General features: G+C 42.4%; 1 pseudogene; it reads left to right on the top strand.

Annotated features, from left to right (window-relative positions):
- The first annotated feature begins 8359 nt into the window (after nt 1–8359).
- LOC137332217 (gastrotropin-like) lies at nt 8360–19067 on the top strand (annotated as a pseudogene).
- Nucleotides 19068–25404: the final 6337 nt, after the last annotated feature.

Genomic DNA, 25404 nt, shown 5'->3' with positions numbered 1-25404 from the left:
AATTGTACCATTTAGTTTATATTGCCTCTCCTCATTCTTCCTACCAAAATGTATCATTTCACACTTCTGTGTTAAATGTCATCTGCCATATGTCTGCCCATTTCACCAGTCTGTCTGTGTCCTCCTGAAGTCTGTTACTATCGTCCACATTGTTCACTACATTTCCGAGTTTCATGTCATCTGCAAACTTTGAAATTATACCCTCTATACCCAAGTCCAGGTCATTAATATACATCAAAAAGAGCAGTGGTCCTAATACTGATCTCTGGGGAACACCACTGTATACTTCCCTCCACTCTGAAGGGAACATCAAAGAACTCAAATCAAGTTAGTCAAACACAATCATCATACCTCAGTTCCATTCTCCTATCTACTATCTACTTCATAGCAATTATTCAGCTAAACCCATGTACCTGGGTTTACATTTGTGTCTGGGTGATGGCAGCTAACCATTATATCTTGATTTACCTCATCTATTACCCAATGTTTTCAAACTTGATGGATACCTTGGCCGTTTACCTAAGGTGCTTTTTTTTGCAAAAAAATGAATTAGGATCATTTAAAAGAATTGAGATTTTATAACACAAATGATTGAATTTTGAACACAGCAACTACTTTGGTATGTTGTAGACTCTGTAGTGTGTAATAGCCACTAGAGGGCTTTATTTGAAGAAGAAAATGATGAGGGTATCGCTAGATTAACAGAGCAATGTTTGATCTCACTGCCGATTAGCATATTTTAATATCTGCATGAGTAAATGCTGCCTCTCAACTCTGAATGGCATCAATTATGCAGATCAAGTAAAGTTTTGTTTCCTGTCTCACATATCAATTAATGCAATGATGCTGCAACCTGTAAAAGAGCATCGTAACAGGAAGCTACTTGTCATCTCTAGATTTGTATTGGGCAGAATTAAAAGGGGACAATGGTATCTGTTCAATAGCAAAAGCAAAATACTGTGGATTTTCAATGTTGAGTTAGACTGATAATTTCTAAGATTATGGCTTTTGTGTTTTTAATTAATTTTATATTACTAAGATTTATATTGTGGCAAAATAATGTAAAGTTTAATAACAACCAGCAGTCTAACAGCATTGTAACCCACTGATCTGACCCCAGTTATACTTAATGGTTCATCCCAATCAAACAACTTTAAAATGAATGACAAACACTTGTAGTTTTTGGAGAATGGAAATCTCTTGGGGATACGCTGCGAGGAATTTGAGGGCGGATCTTCTGCAAATTGTTTCATGGCCCTAAAAGTTCACGGGATGCGGCCCCCACATCGCTGCTGGGATCAGGTCTGCCGGTGCCCTCCAGCAATGATCCAGTCAGTGGAAACACCTGGTTCCCTGGGAGTGGCAGGCGCCTGCACTGCCATGGAGGCATCTCAGGTGCTTACCTGTCCTCTGCTGCCAGAAACCCCCCACAGCTCGGCCATCACCCGGGGGGCGGGGGGGTGGTGATGATGGTAGGTATGTCTCATCTCACTGGGCGTCCCTTACGGGAGGGAGAAGTGAGAACTCCCAGTTTGACAAAGACTTGAGAAAAATTGGGTCTTTTTTCGTTAGATCAACGCAGATTACAGGGCGATACAATAGAAGTTTTTAAAATTAGGAAAGAAGGGAATTAGATTCCTATAGCTATCATTTCCTGGCCTAGATAATACTTGGTGAAAAAACAGATTTTTTTTTGTCTTGTGAAATATGTACGTCATCTATATGATAATGTGACATCCCATCATACACCAGTTGAAAGTCCAGTGTAAGTTTTATGATGTATATAAAATATACAATAGTAAGTAAAATTAATAAACACATAAAAAAAAGCCAAGAATCAAGACAGCTAAGTAATTTTTAAAAATCAGTGGTTATGAGTAAAGTTCATTATGAAAAAAAAACTATAGCCACCTTAAACTTTACACTGCTTTTCAATAAAAAGCACAATTAAATATTTTGTGCAACATTAAATATTGATTACATCTAAAAACAAAACTTACATAAAACCTTTATATAGAGAAATGTCTCTTGACGTTTCACAAAGGATTGGATACTGAGCAGGAGCTTTAAGATTTGAATTATCCAGTATTTTAAATTAAGCAATAACCCAGCAAAGTGGGAATTTAGTGCTAACAAAAATTGGATTATCAGATAATTCAAATTAAGTGACTTGAGACTTATTTTTAAAAAGAGAATTTGAGATCTCTCAATTCAAAAGTTGCAGCCTTTGTTTCTCTTATATGTTATTAATTATCATATGCTTCAAAGGAAACTTTATTTTGTTCCTATTATTCGATTGTATCTTCTCTGTACATAATTAAGTTTGGCAATTTTTAAAATCGCGAAGCAAATCCTTTTCTGGATTTCTCCATGTTCAGAACATCTCCCCCTCATTCAGTATAACCGATTTCTGCATTGTTAGATAGTAGGGAATTTAATTTGAATTTAGGTATCATCAGTGATTGGGTGACTTCAAACTATAATAAGCAATATTCTGCTCTTTTGCTGAACGAACCTTTGCCTCCTAGAGTAAACAGTCCTCCAAGAACACTTTACAAACTTCCACCGTGTGTCTGGGAATTTCATGAAAACAGCATTAAATCTGTAACAAAAGAAGTGTAGAGTTTCCATCGCTCTTTTTTTAAAATTCATTCATGGGATATGGGTGTCGCTGGTGAAGCCAGCATTTATTGCCAATCCCTAATTGTCCTTGAGAAGGTGGTGGTGAGTCACCTCCTTGAACCGCTGCAGTCCGTGTGGTGAAGGTTCTCCCACAGTGCTGTTAGGAAGGGAGTTCCAGGATTTTGACCCAGCGACGATGAAGGAACGGCGATATATTTCCAAGTCGGGATGGTGTGTGACTTGGAGGGGAACGTGCAGGTGGTGTTGTTCCCATGTGCCTGCTGCTCTTGTCCTTCTAGGTGGTAGAGGTCGCGGGTTTGGGAGGTGCTGTCGAAGAAGCCTTGGCGAGTTGCTGCAGTGCATCCAGTGGATGGTACACATTGCAGCCACAGTGCGCCGGTGGAGAAGGAAGTGAATGTTTAGGGTGGTGGATGGGGTGCCAATTAAGTGGGCTGCTTTGTCTTGGATGGTGTCGAACTTCTTGAGTGTTGTTGGTGCTGCACTCATCCAGGCAAGTGGAGAGTATTCCATCACACTCCTGACTTGTGCCTTGTAGATGGTGGAAAGACTTTGGGGAGTCAGGAGGTGAGTCACTCGCCGCAGAATACCCAGCCTCTGACCTGCTCTTGTAGCCACAGTATTTATATGGCTGGTCCAGTTAAGTTTCTGGTCAATGGTGACCCCCCAGGATGTTGATGGTGGGGGATTCTGCGATGGTAATGCCGTTGAATGTCAAGGGGAGGTGGTTACTCTCTCTTGTTGGAGATGATCATTGCCTGGCATTTGTCTGGCGTGAATGTTACTTGCCACTTATCAGCCCAAGCCTGGATGTTGTCCAGGTCTTTCTGCATGCGGGCACAGACTGCTTCATTATCTGAGGGGTTGCGAATGGAACTGAACACTATGCAATTATCAGCGAACATCCCCATTTCTGACCTTATGATGGAGGGAAAGGTCATCGATGAAGCAGCTGAAGATGGTTGGGCCTAGGACACTGCACTGAGGAACTCCTGCAGCAATGACATGGCGCTGAGATGATTGGCCTCCAACAACCACTACCATCTTCCTTTGTGCTAGGTATGACTCCAACCACTGGAAAGTTTTCCCCCTGATTCCCATTGACTTCAATTTTACTAGGGCTCCTTGGTGCCACACTCGGTCAAATGCTGCCTTGATGTCAAGGGTAGTCACTCTCACCTCACCTCTGGAATTCAGCTCTTTTGTCCATGTTTGGACCAAGGCTGTAATGAGGTCTGGAGCCGAGTGGTCCTAGCAGAACCCAAACTGAGCATCGGTGAGCAGGTTATAGGTGAGTAAGTGCCACTTGATAGCACTGTCGACGACACCTTCCATCACTTTGCTGATGATTGAGAGTAGACTGATGGGGCGGTTATTGGCCGGATTGGATTTGTCCTGCTTTTTGTGGACAGGACATACCTGGGCAATTTTTCACATTGTCGGGTAGATGCCAGTGTTGTAGCTATAATGGAACAGCTTGGCTAGAGGCGCAGCTAGTTCTGGAGCACAAGTGTTCAGCGCTACAGCCGGGATGTTGTTGGGGCCCATAGCCTTTGCTCTATCCAGTGCACTCAGCCGTTTCTTGATATCATGTGGAGTGAATTGAGTTGGCTGAAGACTGGCTTCTGTGATGGTGGGGATATCGGGAGGAGGCCGAGATGGATCATCCACTCGACACTTCTGGCTGAAGATGGCTGCAAACGCTTCAGCCTTGTCTTTTGCACTCACGTGCTGGACTCCGCCATCATTGAGGCTGGGGATGTTTACAGAGCCTCTTCCTGCCGTTAGTTGTTTAATTGTCTACCACCAGGACTGCAGAGCTTTGATCTGATCCGTTGGTTGTGGAATCGCTTAGCTCTGTCTAAAGCATGTTGCTTCCGCTGTTTAGCATGCATGTAGTCCTGAGTTGTAGCTTCACCAGGTTGGCACCTCATTTTTAGGTACGCCTGGTGCTGCTCCTGGCATGCTCTTCTACACTCCTCATTGAACTAGGGTTGATCCCCTGGCTTGTTGGTAATGGTAGAGTGAGGAATAAGCCGGGCCATGAGGTTACAGATTGTACTAGAATACAATTCTGCTGCTGCTGATGGCCCACAGTGCCTCATGGATGCCCAGTTTTGAGCTGCTAGATCGGTTCTGAATCTATGCCATTTAGCATGGTGATAGTGCCACACAACACATTGGATGGTGTCCTCAGTGCGAAGACAGGACTTTGTCTCCACGAGGACTGTGCGGTGGTCACTCCTACCAATACTGTCATGGACAGATGCATTTGTGACAGGCAGATTGGTGAGGATGAGGTCAAGTAAGTTTTTCCCTCGTGTTGGTTTGCTCACCACCTGTCGCAGGCCCAGGCTAGTAGTTATGTCCTTCAGGACTCGGCCAGCTCAGTCAGTAGTGGTGCTACCGAGCCACTCTTGGTGATGGACATTGAAGTCACCCACCCAGAGTATATTCTGTGCCCTTGCTACCCTCAGTGCTTCCTGCAAGTGGTGTTCAACATGGAGGAAGACTGATTCATCAGCTGAGGGAGGGCGGTAGGTGGTAATCAGCAGGAGGTTTCCTTGCCCATGTTTGACATGATGCCAGGAGATTTCATGGGGTCCAGAATCAATGTTGAGGACTCCCAGGGCCACTCCCACCTGACTGTATATCACTGTACCGCCACCTCTGGTCGGTCTGTCCTGCCGGTGGGACAGGACATACCCAGGGATGGTGATGGAAGAGTCTGGGACGTTGGCTGAAAGGTATGATTCTGTGAGTATGGCTATGTCAGGCCGTTGCTTGATTAGTCTGTGGGACAGCTCTCCCAATTTTAGCACAAGTCCCCAGATGTTAGTGAGGAGGACTTTGCAGGGTTGACTGGGCTTGGTTTGCCTTTGTCATGTCCGGTGCCTAGTGGTCCGATGCCTGGTGGTCCGTCCGGTTTTATTCTTATGATGACTTTTTTTAGCGAGATTGTACATCTGAGTGGCTTGCTAGGCCATTTTAGAGAGCAATTAAGAATCAACTGCATTGCTGTGGGTCTGGAGTTACATGTAGGCCAGACTGGGTAAGGACGGCAGGTTTCCTTCCCTAACAGGCATTAGTGAACCAGATGGGTTATTACGACAATCTGGTAGTTTCAAGGCTACCATTATTCATACTAGTATTTTAATTCCAGATTTTATTTAATGAATTGAATTTAAATTCCCCAGCTGCCGTGGCGGGATTTGAACTCATGACTCTGGATTACTAATCCAGTAACATAACGACTATACTACCGTACCCATTTTTGTAGTGAGGGTTGGATGGATTGACTAATGTAAATCATACACTGTGCAAATTGGAATATGCTGAGAAACAGTTTTTTTCTTAGTTTCATGTAGCAGCCACTTCATAATTTAAGATACTTAACAACCCTACATTCTGCCCATTGTTGCCTCTAATTCTTTTTTAAATGATTCCAGGGTTTTCACCTCCACCGCCTTGATTGGAAGTCAATTCCAAGTATTGATCACTCTCTGGGAAAAAGAGCCCCCTGGCATCAATCCTAAAGCTTCCTTTTACTAGTTTGAAATAGTCCTACTCCTACTATTTATTTTAAAGTGTTATTCCAGATTAACCTTTTTCATACCATTTACTATCTTATATACATTTATAAGATCTCCTCTCAGACTTGCTACTGAGCTATCTCGCTATGCCACCACTACCAGTGACCTTGTTGCCACCCCTAGTGGCCCTGTTGTCTCCGTTCCCTCCTGCTGCGCTGTTATTCCCATTGACCTTATAATTCGTCCCCAGAATAAAATCTTCCCAGAATAGGGTTGGGGGGAGCTTGATTTTTTTTTTTTAATTGGGAGTTAGGTTTGGGCTGAGGGCTAAAGCTTGGGGTTAGGTTTAATGTTTGACTTAGTTTTAGGGCTAGGAATAATTTATTTCAAGGCGGATTTTATTTCATTGAAGGTGAATGTTTATTTAAACAGAGAAAATTCTAATAGTTAGATAGACAAGTTCTTTAATGGTTGGATATGCTTTGTTAGTGGGGATCTCTTAGTGGGACCGATATATTTCATGAAACCATCTTTGTTGCTGCTGCTCCTCCTCTCTGGGGTCATAGGTTGTAAGGAGAGTCAAATGTTGCGGGTGGCGCCAACTATTGCAGAGGCAGGGGTCAATGGTACACAAGCGGCAGGGGTGGGGGTTAAGTACCCCTTCTCAACACATTCCACTTTAAACACTGCATCATTACTTAAAATGAGAACACCATAACTGTCAAAATTATGAATGAAATGACAACTTGTCAATTCAGATCAGTCATCCCCTAATGGAAAAGCAGAGATATTTGGCAGCTGTGAGTTTCAACTTCTTGCTTCACATGATCCATGGGCCGCTTCATTCATACGAAGAAAAGCCACAGCTCAGCCATCCATTGCCTTTATATTAATATGTGATTCACTGTTACATAATACAATTGTGAGACTTTTATTAGCTTTGTGACAGCATATTTCAGAAGCTGTGAGGGAAAAATATTTGCCACTACACCTTATTGCCAGGGTGGTGACAATTTTCCTGATTTACCTAGCCTTCGTTCTATTCTTCTGTGATTAAGTGATTGTCTGTTGTAATACCGAATCATACAGACTAGGATACCCCTGGCTTGATCCCTAGTCTGTGCTAAATTAGCTGATTTTAGCCTGGGTGGCTGTAGGGACATAACAGTTGGCCTCTGTGTTCCTGGGTTATTGAGTGGAAAAATCAGCCAGTATTGCTGTTCCTGATCATTACCCATGACTTGGAATTTTGTATCTGTGGATGTCAGGTGGGACCTGAATAGGACTGAGCTGTGATGCCCCTATGCTTTGTCAACACATACTGCATATGGACAATGGCTGTTTGCATAAAGTAGTGGAAGACATCCAGCACCTATAGAATCATACCCCAGCCTGAATCAGCACCTTCAGAAAAGAAGAAAAAATTAGAGGGAGAAAAAAGAAAATTGAAGTGGATACTGAGTCAATGATAATCTGGTTCATCAGACCAGCATATTTCCACTTAAAAATCAGTAAGGCAATGTCATGAGTTGCTAAATCATTATGCGTTAATTTGCTGCAATCATTTACATGCAACCATACTAATGGTAATCAGGTCTTTGTCACTGCAGAAAGTTAGCTGCTTATATTCCCATGTAAAATGTTTCAAAGAATTGCAGTTTGCTATATTCAAACCAATTTACATTGATTTTGACCAGGTTATGTGCCATCTCCCCACAGTTCAGGGTGCACCCTTGTGATCTTGGTGCCATCTCCCCACAGTTCAGGGCTCACCCCTGTGATCTTGGTGCCATCTCCCCACAGTTCAGGGCTCACCCCTGTGATCTTGGTGCCATCTCCCCACAGTTCAGGGTGCACCCTTGTGATCTTGGTGCCATCTCCCCACAGTTCAGGGCTCACCCCTGTGATCTTGGTGGGCTACATCCTGGCAGAAACTATTTAGCTGCTTGAATTCTCAATGCTAAGAGTGATAAGGGCTTTTATTGGTCTGAGCCGCACACCATACCGTGATACAGTAGTTTAATAATTAATGTTGAAATGATTTATGGCTCAAATACAGTGAACAGGCTAGTTAATGATTTATCACAGGATGCAGGTAGAATATATAGACACAATGTATCACACTGTGATACATGCCTTCTTTGACAGTGCACTTATTAAACCTTTCATTTCTCTTTTACAAAAAAATGAATTTCATGGGCAAGTATGAATTAGAGTCAGGAGAACTATGAACAGTTCATGAAGGCTTTAGGTAAGGGATCATTTTGCCATCATTTGAATCAAATGTATATCAGTTTTGAGAAAGGATTCTGTCCTTTTTGCTGGCAAAACTTAGGAAAACAAATTTAATGGGGTATCACTATATGAACAACTGACAGTTTGTGCCTTTACAAAGGCACAATGTGGGCCCAAAATTCCTGTTTGTGCTGATCTTAGTAAAATGGTAGATGCAAGTAAAAAAAAAATATTTAAAGTTAATAATCTCAAATATTTCCCCCCATCGATCTCCTGATGACTCAGTTAGTTTATTCTAGGAGTATGTTACTCATATAAACCAGAAAGGTTCCAGTTCGATCCCCATCCCTAACTGATCTCCAACATGATGGTGTTAGGAATGTACAATTGGCCTGCACCCCTGGGTTAATGAGGGTCAATTTTGGCCAAGGTTTTCAGTCAGTGACCCCTGCTGGAAGTGAGCATATGTGGATGTTGAATGAGAATAGGATCAGGCATGGCTAGGATGCCCCCCCCCCCCCACCGGTTGAATAGTTTGCCAACATTTACTGACCTGGATCACACATGAATAATGGCCACTTGGATGAAGTAGCAGAGCACAACCTTGGAACTGTCAATATGTTCACGCCTTCAGCAGAGGAGGAGAAAGGGGAAAAAAGGGATTCATCCAGAATTCTTTTTGATATCACTAGTTAATAAATCTGGTCATGGGGGTCAAATAACACTTTTTAACTCAAGTAAATGGGCAAAGAGCAGGGGAGTGGAACCAATTCCACTTACTTGACCTTTGATCTTGGGGAGGGGAATTCAACAGATATCATTTGGGAAAGATTTTTTTTAAAATCTAATAAAACCATCAGAAAATAGCCAGTTTTATTATAATTTGTCAAGCTAGAAATATCTGTATTTGTAATTTTATTTTCTAGATCCCCTAAAGCCATGTTCTACATGCCCTTTAATATGAACTGTATAATAATTAGCCCGAATACTAAAACATGCTCATACAGAGCCAGCAACACAGGCAATGATTCAAAATACTCCTGGGGCTTGTGATAAACTGAGGCAACAGCAGTGAACGCTTTAATCCTCAGATTGCTGGCAGGTGCAGGCCAGCCCCAGCCTTAGTTTAAAAAAAAACATTATTAGCTCATACACTATATGCTGAAACAAATCTAATGTTATAGCAATAAAAGTATTAAAATGTCATGCGTAGTTTTATTACTTTAATATTAACCCTGTACTACAGAAATAATCATTTTAAACACCATTTTTGCCTTGTCTTCCCTCCCTCATTCTTTATATTCTGTATCCACCCCCCAGTCTCTCTCTCGCTCTCTGCTGGCCCCATCTCTCCTCCCCTTTCTTTGCCTGTCCTGTCATCCCTCCCCCATTCTTTGCTTGCTTTATCACTTTCTCTCCCTTTCTCTGCCTGCCCTGCTTTCCCCACCCCCAATCTTTGCTTGCAGTATCTCACCCTTCCCCACCCACACTGCTTTCTCCCTTTAATTCTCTCCTCTTACACATATATTTTAATAAAAGGAGTGTGGAAGTTTCTATTTATTATTTTGCCTTTGTGCACATGCAGCTAGTTTTCTTTTAGATCCAGAAGCTGATTTTTCAAAACCCTCCCCCCACCCCACCCCTAAAAAGGTCTATACCTGTCCTCCAGTCCCAAGTGTGTCAGAATTAGCATGTATGGGGGCACTTTGGCACAGGCCAACCCCTGGGAAAGGTCTAGCGCCAGCAAAAGGGGAAGAAATATCAGCATAGCTGAAGGCCTGCATTCCTAACTGCCAGCATCGGAGCCTTCTGGGTGCTGCCGGAGAGAACGGGAAAATCGCCCTTCAGTCTTTAGTTCTGAATAGTAAATCTTCCATAGGCCCATCATCATCCCTCTACATGCGTCTTTTGTGAGGCCTTCTCCACCATTGTGAACAGTGAAATAGGGTGAAAAGAGGAGACTTGCATTTATATAGCGCCTTTCACAACCTCAGGACGTCCCAAAGCAATTTACAGCCAATTAAGTACTTTTGAAGTGTAGTCACTGTTGTAATGTAGGAAACACAACAGCCAATTTGTTCAAAGCAAGGGCCCACAAACAGCAACATGATAATGACCAGATAATTTGTTTTTAGTATAGTTAAGGGACAAATATTGGCCAGGACACCGGGGAGAACTCCCCTGCTCTTCTTTGAAATAGTGCCATGGGATCTTTTACATCCACCTGAGAGGACAGATGGTTTAATGTTTCCTCTGAAGCGGAGAAATGGGATATGCAGTCATGTTGGACCATTTGTTTACACCTCCTTGTAGCTGGTGCTGTATGGGCACTGGAGAGATCAGAGAAAAATTTTGCATTGTCTGTTTCTCTCTTTTTCTTATTTGATTCTGATTCTGTTCCCTGCGTTGGCTGTGGAATGGTATTAGCAGTAGGAACAGTGCTAAATCCTAACAAGGAGATGCTATTAGGAGAAGGACATTATCCCACTATTCATAAAATAAGTGAAAACCTTGATATATATTGAACTAGTTCTCTTTTGCAGCTAATCGTTATTTCTAAAATCAGTAAAAATGTTCATTTTATTCAACCATAATCCATTGCCATCCCTTTTCATGCACTAAGGTATAAGGTTGCCAACTTTGGTTGGATGTATACCTGGAGCTTTCATTACATGACCTCTTACCTCCAACCGCCCTGCCCAGTCAAACAGCCCTTTCTCTCCCCCATTTCCAATTTTTAAAAAAAACTAATAAATGGAAGTGATCAAAGAAAATGAAATAAACAATTATTTTATGCCCCTATGATTTTTCTCCTGGGTTGCATGAAGCAATGTCCAGGGGATTAAAGTTTAATTCCCAGAGACTCCAGGACAGTGCTGGAGAGTTGTCAACCCTACTTAGTTATGAGGACCTGGTCTGCCATTGTGGCTGATGAAATGGGGGGAAATTGGATGGGCAGTCATATTAGGGTATTTGTATGCACCTCCTTATAGCTGGTTATATGATAGAGACCTGAGGGAAAAAAAATCTATCTTGTCTGTCTCGGTTTGTTGTGTGCCTCTTTTCTTTCAATTTTCCACATCTGGAACAGCAGCATCCATAACTGAGTGACCAACCTATAAGGGAGTAGTTATTTGTACAGAGCTCTGAACAATCTATCATTAGCTTCTATAGGACTGTCAGACGCTGTTACTCATGATACTTTACAGATAAATTCTAATATTTAGAAGACCATCTCCATGAAACCAAGCTCATCAATACTGATTTAAGTAAAATGAAAACATTCTTTATCATGGGATGTCCCCTAGAACTTGCATTAATATGACACATTGCTCACTGTGCCGATGTGCCTGATGATGTCATTGAATATGGAAGAAATTTAAAGTTTGACACAGAGGTTGTCCAGATGGGAATAACTTTACTTGGTCTCAGATTTATCCTTGCCACACTGCAACAAATAAAGTTATTGTTGGGAAGGAATCAGAATTTGAGATTCTGAACAGCGATAAAGTCAAGGTAAAGTTGCACTTTACTAGCTGAAGAACTGAATTTTCCTGGTGTTTCTATATTGTGTTAAACTTCAACAGGTTTGTAAATCCCTGCATAGTGCACTTCCAGTACCTCATCTAAGAGACCATCTTTCATGTATAAGCCTGGGCAGTGGGTATAAGCACGCTCAATGAGTTGCAGTGGACTATTTGACCATGGGAGCATCACCACCAAGCCTGATCTGGACTTTACCCAACGTCCAAACACAAGCACGTTCAGTACAGGTCACTGGGCAGTGATTAGCAGGGGGATCCCTGGGTGAAATTTTCCCCCCTCCCTAGTGCAGGGATTGCTAAGGCCACTTCTAACATCCCCGTTGGTTTACATTGTCTAACTCAGCACAGGCCAGGGGTCAAACATGGGACCTTCTTAGCTTTGAGCTCAATATTGCACCACACAATGAACTTACCCACTGAACCGCTGGGAACCCAAAAGTCCCAATTTTATTGATGATAGGATAGGATAATGGCCGACTGGCAGGGATAACGCGCACTGGCTGTCACATGGTAGGTGTGTGCATGGGAAGGTCAGAGTTTCATCTTCCAAAAAGGTAAAGGAGTCATCCCTTTGTGTTTTGCTATCAAGCAATATTTTTGCTGTTTCAGAAATCCTGTTTTGCTGGAAACAGGAATTCATTCAAAACTTGAGCCACATTCATTAAAAAAAGCATAAAACAGTCCAGGTCAAAGATTCGAGTAGAACACGATGTGGGACATTGAACCATTTATAGGGCACCAGTTGAAGTTGAAACAGGACAAAGCCTGAGGCTTTTTGATGATCCAGTTATCATCCTGTGGTTCTTGTTCAGAAACCTCAGTGCCAGGGAGTTTCATTAATATGTGGTGCCAAAGCATCTGTCTCAAAGTCCTCTGGGTCAGGGACACAAATGTTATCTCAGACTTCTTCCAAAATGCACCTTGATCTGGAGGGTGTCTGGCAAACCAGGGAAACAGCATAAAAACTGAAAATTTGCTGGATCAGGTTTTGAGCAGCCTCCAGTGGTTTCATTAAGGTTCACTGGTTAGTCGACGTCACTTGGTACAACTAGGCAGAGTGCAAGCTCCACCCATTTGTACCTGAATTTTGCACTCTTGGTCCTATGACTGGTAGAGGGTCCAAATTTGCATATTTAAGGAGCGTAATGCCTTTCTCAGGCTGGTGTCCTAGATGATTAAAAGTCACCCGAACTAATATGATGTACGGTACAAATCTGGTATAATTATGGCATGGCAGATTTTGGGCATGAAATTCAGAGGTTTTACAACAGAAAAACCCCCTCTAAGTATAATTGCATTTTATTTCCATTTTCTCAACCAAAGAAAACTGATTAAGCCTAGATTTATGAAACCTTTAGGCTTGAGGTCAATGTCGAATGCAACCTTGGAGAGTATAACCTTACACCCACTCGTTGAGTTCTCAATCTGAGATGCTCCATTATGAATGGGGCTAAACTGAGGTAGGTGCTTCCCCAAAAAGGGAAAGATAATTCAAGGTAACTAGGGACTAGTAATAGACATCCAGAAAGAAGCCTCCTACCTGCTCTCTTGGGTGCAAACAACTCCATGGTCACCATCAATTTCCCTGTACAGTGCCTACCAACAGGAAATGGGCTTTGTGTGACAAGATTGGTCTCCTGGTTCATGCTCCCCCTTGATAGAGTGCTATCTATTAGGCTTAGAACTTCATTTGTTTGGGAATGATGGGATTCAAAACAGATTCAAAGTGAGATCCCAGCACAGGAATTCAGCACAGTGTCACCAGAGATACCAGCTTGATTATCTTTAGGGCAATATATGTGAATGACAAATCAGGCATCAGATTAATCTCAATACTTGAGATGTTGCAACTTTTATGGATTTATAGTAAAAAATAACGATGAGCATAGTCTAAATATATAAGCAATGGGATCCTTTTCCAAATACATGGCTGAGTTTTGCCATGGAAGTTGAATATATTCTGTTGAAAGTGAACAGTGCACAAAACCAAATCAGAATTAAAAAGACTGTTTCACTTTAAGTTATCTTAAATAAATGAAACCTGGAGATTAGTAGGGGCCAGATAAACAAGATCTTTCGTAAATAAAAAGATTTGATACTACTGGTTTATCGGGTAGAGGTAACACCTAGTGCGATACCAAAGCACGCAAACCAAAGGATCCCAAGTTCAGTTCTTGGATGGTGGTGTTCTTAGCCAAAGCAACAGTTGGGCTTCAAGTGGCCTCAACTCTCTAGGAAGGGGGAAAAAAGAATCAACCAGGGCTCTACTCCTGGTTGGAGAGCTATTCAATGACATACGGGGACATTGACTAAGGACTGGATCATATTAACTAGCAGGGTAGATAAGGGCGAACCAGTGGATGTAGTATATTTGAATTTTCAAAAGGTATTCGATAAGGTGCCACACAAGAGGTTGTTACACAAGATTAGGACTCATGGGATTGGAGGTGATATATTAGCATGGATTAAGGATTGGTTAATGGTCAGAAAACAGAGAGTAGGAATAAAAGGGTCATTTTCAGGTTGGCAAGCTGTAACCAATGGGGTGGCGCAGAGTTCGGTGCTTGTGCCTCAGCTGTTTACAATATATATCAATGACTTAGATGATGGAACCAAGTGTAATGTATCCATGTTTGCTGATGGTACAAAGCTGGATGGGAAAGTAAACCGTGAGGTGGATGCAAAGAGTCTGCAAAGAGATAGCAGCAGGTTAAGCGAGTGGGCAAGAAGATGGCAGATGGAGTATAATGTGGGGAAATGTGAGGTTATTCACTTTGGTAGGAAAAATAGAAAAACAGAATATTTTTTAAAAGGTAAGAGTCTAAGAAATGTTGGTAGTCAGAGGGATTTGGGTGTCCTTGTACACAAAACACAGACAGTTAACATGCAGGTACAGCAAGCAATTAGGAAGGCAAATGGTATGCTGGCCTTTATTGAAAGGGGGTTGGAGTATAAAAGTAAGGAAGTCTTGCTGTAATTGTACAGGGCTTTGGTGAGACCACACCTGGAGTAGTGTGTGCAGTTTTAGCCTCCTTACCTAAGGAAGGATATACTTGCCTTAGAGGTGGTGCAATGAAGGTTCACTAGGTTGATTCCTGGGTTGAGAGTGTTGACCTATGAGGAAAGATTGAGTAGAATAGTCCTTTACTCTCTGGAGTTTAGAAGAATGAGAGGTGATCTCATTGAAACATATAAGATTCTAAGAGGGCTTGACAAGGTAGATGCTGAGAGGATGTTTCCCCTGGCTGGAGTCTAGAGCGCTACAGGATAAGGGGTCAGACATTTAAGACTATGATGAGGAGGGATTTCTTCACTCAGGGAACCTTTGGAATTCTCTACCCCCGAGGGCTGTGGATGCTCAGTCATTGAGTATATTCAAGACTGAGATCGATAGATTTTTGTACTCTAAAGGGAATCAAGGGATATGTGGATCGGGCGGGAAATTGGAGTTGAGGTCAAGGATCAGCCATGATCTTATTGAATGGCGCAGCAGTCTCGAGGGGCAGATATGGCCTACTCCTGCTCCTATTTCTTATATTTAACTGTGGATACCTTTCTGATACTGTACCTCTGGCCAAACCCCAGTAGGAGTCAGCACTGCATCTTCAGAAGAGATCTTGCCAATCTCATACATTCCATAATCATTAAATATTCCTTCAGTGAACCTGGAGGGAGGTAAACTCATGAATTTTCCCAAGTACATTCATACTGCCATGATTGAAGGAGACAAGCTGATTGAAGAGAGTATCCTGTTTTTAAAAAAAAGTTACATGTTCATTTAATTTTTTTGTAAAAGAATTGTTTCGTTGTGCGATGTTACTTTGTTTAAAGACCAAACTTCTTATTGTAAACAGACATCAGTGTGTGGCGGGATCACTTTAAAAAGACTCCATAAGAGAGCAGCTTAAGATGAGGACAGCTATTTCCAAGAATCACTGTAGTTGACAACATAATTCCACAGTAAATAAATAATTCAGCATGTCTCTGAAAGATTGTATTTATCTATATAAAGGAAATGATTATACCACAGATCAAAATGTACTATTGAATATATAAATAAAATATTTTTTACATGCATTATGAGGATGTGTGTGTTCCCTTTTGCTTTTTGAAATTTAAACCATCACCATTGTTTCTGTCACTTATATTAAGAAATGGCACAAAAACAGCCAGACACAAAATTAATGCTACGTGACTTTTATGTTAAGCTCGATCTCGCGTCAGTGCTGTTCTGAAAGACAATTATCTTCTTTTCTTTGCTATTTGAGCTGCACTATTCATTCAGTGTAAACACACCAGGTGAATGGGATGTACACAGCTTGCACATGTAGACAGGTTCTATCATTTGATACCACCAGCTCCACCCTCTGCACTTTTCAATAAAATGAATAGATCACAGAACAGCCTATGGTTCTGTGAGATTCTATCCAGTGCTGCTGTCCATTCAGTGTAAACGCGCCAGGTGAATGGGATTGTGCACAGCTCACACAACTTCTATCATTTGACATCAGTGTGCTTTGAAAATAAAGTGCTGCTGTCTAATATTCAGCCTCAGGAATCTACAGAAAGCCATATTTGCAGATCTGAGGACAGCAAGGGTTCTTATTATGAAAGCCACATTCAGAGTAAAAAAAAAAGTGGAAACAGGAAATAAAACAGAAAATACACAGCGGGTTGATTAATATCTGTGAAACATATTTCAGGTGTGACCCTCCCCCACCAATACTCAGGAGAATGGATTTGTCACAATAGATGTGATACGGGAACAGCTGCCACCTGTCCATATTTTGGCTGAACTATCCTATTCATGAACAGGTGCCTGGTTTCTTTATTTTTGATGTTAACCAGACAGGTCCAGTTTTCAAAATTTTTCTCTGGTTTCCTTGACAGATTATTTCCGTCTGGTATTGCAAATTTACAGTAAAAGATGGAACCTGAATCCATTCGAACAGTTGCTTTATCTGCAAAACCTCTAGGACCTCAAAATGAAGTTCACCAACACTAGGAAAAATGGAACAGCCAGTCTTGGTGGGGGGATAGTTAAGAGCACTACATTAAGGGTGTATTTACACTGTGAACATAGCAGCAGTGCAAAGTGATTTCAACATCGCACCAACGCTAAACAGGCAATGCAAATCCAGAATCAGGGCCTGGCCAGCTACAGAGCAAAGCAGGAGGTAGGTTTATATCTCTTGGGTTTGACAAGGCATATTGGATCCCTGCGAACTTTCTATATCTGCCCGACCTTAACTTAAGTGTTTGGAGACAAGAGATTCTCCCCACCCCACTCTTCAACTTTCTAACTTAACCCATGCAGATATTCAGGACTGTGCAGACCTCGCTGTTAAACAGAACAGTTAAAGTTCCAGCCAGGCAGGAACCAAGCAGCATAAACAGGGTTTCGCCTGGCTGGACCCCAAACTGCAGCACCAGTCTCAAACCAGTGTGTGCAATGTAAATACAGCCTAACTCTGCGACATCCAAACAAAGAGCTAACAAACTGACAGGGGCCAGGAAATCCTGGTACAACAGAGAGAGAGAGAGAGAGAGACACACACACACACACACACACACACACACAGAGAACTTTGAAATAAATATACCCCCCACAACAGTTGAATGTTGAGGCAACACAACAGTTGAAATAATTTGCTTTAATACAATTTTGAATTTATTTTCTTCCCCTCAAGCCTCACCACGAGCTCCACCCTCTGTCTGATTTTGGACTTTGTGAAGACAGCAACCTTAGGTGTGGCAATAGACTGTAAATGTCTCTGTGGTTACTGATTTTTCTCATTGCTCAGTCAGTAGTTGAAATGGAAATAAAAATAAAACTATGAAAAAAGACAATAGTATTAAAAAGGTGCAGTATGTATAGGGAATATACTCGGATAGTATTTCTATGGTGGTGTTAAAGTGCTGCTACATATACTGATGTGCTTATGTACCATACTGTATTACCCACTCAGCTTACCACTGCTGTTACCAGTGTAGATATATTTTCTTTACAACTAGAATCTTAATTAGGATGATACCAGATAGGTTATACCTATCAGAAAAGATTGAACAGGCTGGGGCTCTTTTCTTTAGAAAAAAGACTGAAGGGTGATCTGATAGATGTCTTTAAGATTATGAAAGGGTTTGATAGGGTAGATGTGGAGATGTTTCCACCTGTGGGGGAGACCAGAACTAGGGACCATAAATATAAGATAGTCACTAATAAATCCAATAGGGAATTCAGGAGAAACTTCTTTACCCAGAGCATGGTTAGAATGTGGAACTCGCTACCACAAGGATTAGTTGAGGCATATAGCATAGATGCATTTAAGGGAAAGCTAGATAAACACATGAGGGAGAAAAGAATAGAAGGATATTCTGATCGGGTTAGATGAAGCAAGGAGGGAGGAAGCTCGTGTGGAGCATAAACACCCACATAGACCTGTTGGGCTGAATGGCCTGTTTCTGTGCTGTACATTCTATGTAATCTACAACAATCTTGTAGTTTGATACTTTACAACAAACAATTCATCCATATTGCTGAAACATTCCATTGGGTCTGGTACAGTAAAGATGCCAGTACTGCCCTAATAACTATGAACATTGTTGTCCTGGTAAAGAAATGACTTTTACCAGGTTAATGGACAGAAATTGGGGAAATCAGTGGCGAGGGCGTTATTAATTTAAAATATCCACTGAAGGAGTGAGAAGAGAAATTAATGAAAACTTTACAGAGTTGTTGGAGCATTGTCATAGGGAGTGATTGAGGCAGAAAACATTGACTCTTATGGGAAAATTGGATAAATGTTTGAAGCAAAGGAAAATACAGGACAATGGGAAGAAAACAGGGTGGAGGGATTAGTTTTGGATTGCTCTTGAAAAGAGCTGGCAGAGACATGATGGGATGAATGGCCTTCCTCCGTGCTGTAAGCTATTATGTTTGTGTGCGCAGTGATGGCATTGTCATGTATAATGCAAAATATTTCCTTTTTATTAAAAAACAGATTTGCTTGAAAACAGTATCGATTGTTTGGGCTGCAGAGAGTATGAAAAGGTCCACAGTGTGAGTTTTGCTGGCAAACAGCACGCTGACTCCAAAATTGAATTCTTGGAGTAGACGGTGACAAAATAAAGCATTTTTGTCTTTTCCAGATTATCTAGTGGATTACTTATTGCTGGACACAATACACACAGGGTTCATGTCAGTTATTGCTGCCTGTGTTCTGCAGGCTGGCTAAAATTTACATCGTAGTCTGGCCACTCCTCAGGGCAAGGCAGACATTTTATAGTCCTCATCAGTGATGTGTTGGGTGGCATCACAAGAGACAGCCTTGGAGTGTCTGATCTGGCATTTCTGAAATGTGTCCCTTTGAAGATAATATTCCATTGTTGCTGGACTCATGTGGAGATCTAGTGTGCTTTATTCACTATCATTTTGGCTTCAAAAGGCAGAATTATAATAGACTGTCTGGATAAAGCACCCAAAAACAGAAACTTTAGGGGGCCTTCACCCCAGGTCCCTCTAGGAAACAACTTTTGCAGCATCAGTGCTTACTTGATCCTTCAGAAATTTGTAAATTAATCGCTAAAAAAACACTTTTGTTTAGTTTCTTTCTCCTATAATATAACTGTTGGAAGACTGGAGCTATCTGCAACTTAAGTTACAAGCTCATGTCCTACTGCGCTTTTTTTTCCACATGTTGTAGGTAAAGCCACTAGGATTCAGTTTTCACAGAAAAACAAACCAAACAGCAGAATGTGATCCACAAAACATTGGTAAAAATCCTGAAATCCATTATTTTAAAAAACTTAATCAATCAATCACCTTAAAACGGTGGTCTTGAGTCAGCAGTTGTATGAGCCATCAGCCTTTATTAGGGCTGTGTTAACTCCATTCATGATGTACACCAACTTTTGTGAATATTCCACTTACAATTATCTCCTTAAACCCTTCTCCACCCTCGTCAACAATAAATGCAAGGAGCTCATGGACTTCTTAGTCAAGATTGAGACTATATGTTCAGTGGTTTCTGCTGTTTAACCCCTTCCCTTCCCTTCTCTTCTCTTCCCCCCCACCCTCTTTCCCCCCAACCCCCTCTCTTTCTCCCCTGCCCCCCTCCTCTCTTTCTCCCCCCGCGGCCCCCCCATGCCAAACCTCTGCCCAGGCTCTCTCCTGCCTAAACCCTGAACCTGCATTTTTCTCTAGTTTCTCTCCCATCTTCCCTCATGCCCTTTCAGATAGTCTTGTCCATGAGCCCCACAACTCCTGCTTCCTTGACCCCATTCCCACTAAATTGCTGACCATCCAACTTCCCTGCCTGGCCCCCATGTTAGCTGACAGTGCAAATGGTTCCCTCTCCTCAGGTACTGCCCCCTTCCCTTTCAAAATGGCTGACTCTACCCCCCCCTCCCCCACCTTAAAAAACACCACCCTGGACATCTTTTTGTTCTTGCAAACTACTGCCTTTTCTCTCCAAAATCCTTGAACATGTTGTCACCTTCCAAATCTGTGCCCACCTGTCCCAAAACTCAGAGGCAGCTCGTCAGGTGAGGCAAGGCTTCGTCTAGACTACCAGTCTGGAAGTTGTAGTTGCATCTCAGACTTGGAGCGGCTCATGATTCCACTTAGAATGTTCGATTTCAATCTGATGGACTGGAACATAAAATGTTCCCATTCAGTGCAATCCTCTTTCTTTATTCCCCCAATCCCTGTTGCAAAGGAATGCAGAGAACTCTTCTGTAGAAACCAAAACAGGTTGCTATTCTTTTAAAGGGCTGGGAATCCAACAGTAGGCCTCCCCATTTCTGCACCATTGTCCCTGCTCAACTGCCGCTATAGTGAAGAAAAATTCAGGCCTATTCTTAATCTGACTATTACATAGAAACAGGCCATTCGGCCCAGCAAGTTTATGCCGGTGTTTATGCTTCACATGAGCCTTCTTCCACCTTACTTCATCTAACCTTATCAGCATAATCTTCTATTCCTTTCTCCCTCATGTACTTATCTAGCTTCCCCTTAAATGGATCTCTGCTATTCACCTCCACCATTCCATGTGGTAGCAAATTCCACATTCTAACCATTCTCTGAGCAAAAAAAATGATGCGATCCCTGTAGAAAATAATTTAGCTGAATACTGGGATTCTGGCCAAATTCTGCTCATTCTAGTTGCTATGAGCAATCACACTGGGCCTCAGCAATGGAGCTATTAACCTCCTTAAACCTTTACAGAAAGCCCAGGAATGCAGTACATTCTCCAGATTGATAACCTTAATAATTGGCCATGGAGGAACATCAGAAATGTTGGCACCCAAGAGGGGCTCTAGGGGAAACACAGCATTCCTCTGTTAAAAATAAGCATTGAAAGGCAAGAAATCACAATTCAACAGGTGCACTGCAGCCAAAAGACTTAAATTGCCCTCAGGCATTTGGATGAAAATGTTCAGTGTCCAAATGAAGGAAAAAAACTTGAGAGAAAGTACAAGAGAACACTCTCCCTGTGGAGACCTCTCTCTGGATCTCCTGCAATGGAACAAAGCTTTCAAAATGCTCAATGCCACATAAAGGAAGAAAGGAAGCAGGGAGCAGACAACCCATTATCACCCATGGTCGCTAAGGAGAATTCCTTACTTCGCAATAGATCTTTCCCTCATTGATACACAGGACTTAGCTCCCCCCGTGACATGAACAGTAGCAGCAGCTCAGTGCACTGCAGTTCCAAGATTCAGGAACAACCACCTAGTCAATTCATGCAAAGTGTTTGTAATTTCAATACAGATGTTCTGGTATCTTACCAGTCTCTTAAGTTTGTCTATTAAATTAGAGAAATCACATTCTGGGGGAGGGGGTTGGCTCCCCTCATATCTCAGGGAATTTACCCAATGAGTCGTTGAGCCTTACAGGCCAGGAAGGTCTTGGGTTCCTTCTCCAGTCTGTTGAATTAAGCTACTTTCAAACAGGGTGGCAGTGGCAATGCTTTAATTGACCAGGTGCCACTGGGGGAAGCAAGGAAAATTTGGCCACTGTTCCTGTTCACTGTCCAGAGACCCTTGCGGGATCTACACGTGGACACATTACCTGGCTAAGCGGGGCTGCTCCGAGATGAATCGCCTACCCAGAATCACCGTCAAGGCTCACACATAAATAACGGCCACTTTATGATGATGTACAAGAGGCTGATCAGTGTTCTTGGAACTGTTCCCCATTCAGGTATCAAAGCGCGAGAGGAAGGGAGGGGAGAAAAATAAGTGGGCCATGTGACGGAGAACATTCCACATTGTTTTGTTTAATTGTCTTTTAAGTTTATAGTGGTAATTTTCTAAAGGGAGGGCAAATTTTAGATATCTAGGTTTATAATTATACCCAAGTATGTGGAATTCATGGGGAGAATGTAAGAGGGTTTTTGTGTTTTTCCTTCCAGCCTCAAAGGCCCCATCTACTGGTAACAAAAGAAATAACCAATTTCCTCTTAAACAAGCAATGCATATGAAATTCCAAGGTGCTAAATAGGGCAACTGGAGCAGTTCCTTCACAAAGAGGCTTTCCGTATTAAGATTCAGGATTTGGTGCCAACTTCCTTCCCTCCTGACTCTCGCTGACGTACAATTCCTAATGTGTCCAATTGGCCAATCTTCATGTTTGAGCCTAGACAAGCTATTCAACTGTGGGGGATATTCCAGCCAAACCTGATCCTGTCCTCAACCAATGTACACACACGACACGTACCCTTAAGGGTCACTGGATAGCAATCAGGAATTGAAACTCTGATTGATTTTATTCCCCTTTCCATATATGCCACCCATCCCGTGTTTCATATGGGCAGTCAGTGTTTTCAGGGCAGTGTCAGTTTGCCAGTACTCACTACTAAAATCAGCACTGCTCCAGCTCCTCCTGCTCTAGCAGATTGAAGATTTCTGCAGACCATGAGTGGGCATTCTCCTACGGAAACAACAGGAGGCAGGATCAAAGGAGAGGGTCATTATGAACTGAGGGGGATGAGGAAGAGCCCCAGCATAAACTAAGGTGGGGGGGGGGGGGGGGGAAAGAGAATGATGCTGACATGAACTAGGGGGGTGGTGGTGGAGGAAAGGATACCAGTGTGAATTGATGAGGAGAGAAAGATGAATGGTGGCGGGTACTGGAGAGGGAGTGATGAAAGAGAAGACTGCCAGTGAGAGAGGGGGAAAGAGGGAAAATAGTGCCAGCATGTACTGGCGGGGAAAGAGGGGGATGGTAAGTGCTAGCATGAAATGATGGGGTAGAAATAAAGAACTAGCCTGCATTTGTATAGCACCTTATCACGTCTATTAGAAATATCCTAAAGTGCTTCACAGACAATGAATTATTCTGAGTGCAATCACTATTGTTCTGTAAAGTGTAAACAATTTTACAACACCAAGTTATAGTCCAGCAATTTTATTTTAAATTCACAAGCTTTCGGAGGCTTCCTCCTTCGTCAGGTAAATGTTTACCTGACGAAGGAGGAAGCCTCCGAAAGCTTGTGAATTTAAAATAAAATTGCTGGACTATAACTTGGTGTTGTAAAATTGTTTACAATTGTCAACCCCAGTCCATCACCGGCATCTCCACATCACGTTCTGTAAAGTGGCAGCCCTTGCACACATCAACAGGCCACAAACAGCAAAGATATAAATGACCAGTTAATATTTTTCAATGATGGTGGTTGGGGGAGGAATGTCTGTCAGGACATCTGAAGAACTCACCTTTCGTCTTCAAAATAGTGCCTTGGGATTGTTGTGGCAGACATTGCTTAACATTTTAATGCAAAAGACAACATGTCCGACAGGCAGGGTCAGCCTGGATTATGTGCTGTGAATCATTCCCTCACCTTGGGTTTCCCTTCTTCACCTGCTCACGAGGGGGCCTCCTGGTTCTCGGAACTTCTCGCACAACAGCCGCTGAGAAACGACGAGCAAAGATACCCAACTACAGGGGGACCAACCTTTATAAAGTAAATGCAACAACATTTGCAGATGTCAAATGATCAAACTGCCGGTATTGACTCCAACCAGAGTTGGCAACCCTAAAGCATAATCTTAAAATTAGAGCTAGGTCATTTAGGAATGAAATCAGGAAGCATTTTTTTCCCATACAAGTTGTAGTAGAGATCTGGAACTCTCTTTCCCAAAAGGCTGTGGGTGCTGGGACAATTGAAATTTTCAAGACTGAGATTGAAAGGTTTTTGTTAGGCAAGGGATTTAGAGCAAAGACTGGTCAATGGAGTTGAGGAACATAGCCATGATCTAATGGAATGGTGGAACAGGCTTGATGATCTGAATGGCCTACTCCTGTTCCTATGCCTCAAAACCATGTGAAATAAATAGGCCAGGGTAACAGTTTACCAACGCACTGTACCACAGAGAGATAGCAAGTGGTTTCACGCCAGTGAATCTGCATAGCTTGAGTTCCCAATCTCAGCCTTGCAGGAGGGTGAGGTACAGAGTAGACATTAGCTGCTGCTTCACCATAGCCCGGGGAGGGGGTGGTGTTGATTATGGGGGTCAAATGTTCTCATTCACTTCCCAGCAGTTGGTTCAAGGTCAAATTGAGCTCTTGAGCAGGTTACCTGCTCTGCCTCTCAACCAGGAAATACTACAAAGCCCAAGGAGACCTTAAAAAAGGGGAAGAAATATTTGAAAGGGCACTATGGTTCTTTAAAGCCTTTTTAAGATTGTTTTTCCGTTCAAGTAACTGTTTATATTTTTGCTGAATTACTTCATGCCTGTGAAACCTCGGAGAAGCTTGCACGCTAAAGCAAGGCTCGTCATTTCAGCAGCAATTTGGCCAATTCTTAAGGTCAAAGAAACCAGTGTCTCACGTATATTCGTCTTTTCCATGAATGGAGCTATAAAAAGGCTATTGTCATAACCATGCAATAAACTATGGAATTAATATGCAGCACTGAGGTAATGGCCTCATCAGCAGAGAAGATATACTTTTGTTACACAAGTAGCTCTTGTGCTACAGTGCATTGACCTTGGGAAACTTCCAGTATGAAGTCTGTGCAACAATACTACACACCGTAATTTCAATTTCCAGCCAATTGTGCCCATTTTTATTTTGTTCCTTATCTGGCCTGCACACAGGCTTGCTCTAATGGGGTAAGAGAGTGGATAAAACTTTTCCCACCCCGTCCAGTCTGAGACTCAGCTGACAGCCAACATTCAGGCTGTCAGTTCCCCCTCCCCACCGCCAACCGAGAGGTGGGAATACCCTCCTCCCCACCTGACAAAACTTCTCACACGGAGCAGGCTGATTTGACTGGTGAGGGAGAAGAGTTAAAGCTGCACTATTTGACAAACCGGTAAAAATGCCGTCCAGCTGTAGATAGATGTCTTCTCACCACATTTTAACAGGTGGCGGCTGTTCATTTACTAGTTTCTCCCCAATATTTTTTTTCCTCCCTCCCCTGAAAATGCTGGCTGCTGCTGGGGTT

The sequence above is a fragment of the Heptranchias perlo genome, chromosome 14 (genome assembly GCF_035084215.1).
Source record: "Heptranchias perlo isolate sHepPer1 chromosome 14, sHepPer1.hap1, whole genome shotgun sequence".
NCBI classification, from domain to species: domain Eukaryota; kingdom Metazoa; phylum Chordata; class Chondrichthyes; order Hexanchiformes; family Hexanchidae; genus Heptranchias; species Heptranchias perlo.
The sequence above is the reverse complement of the archived record's forward strand: the minus strand, read 5'-3'. Positions and strand labels throughout refer to the sequence as shown.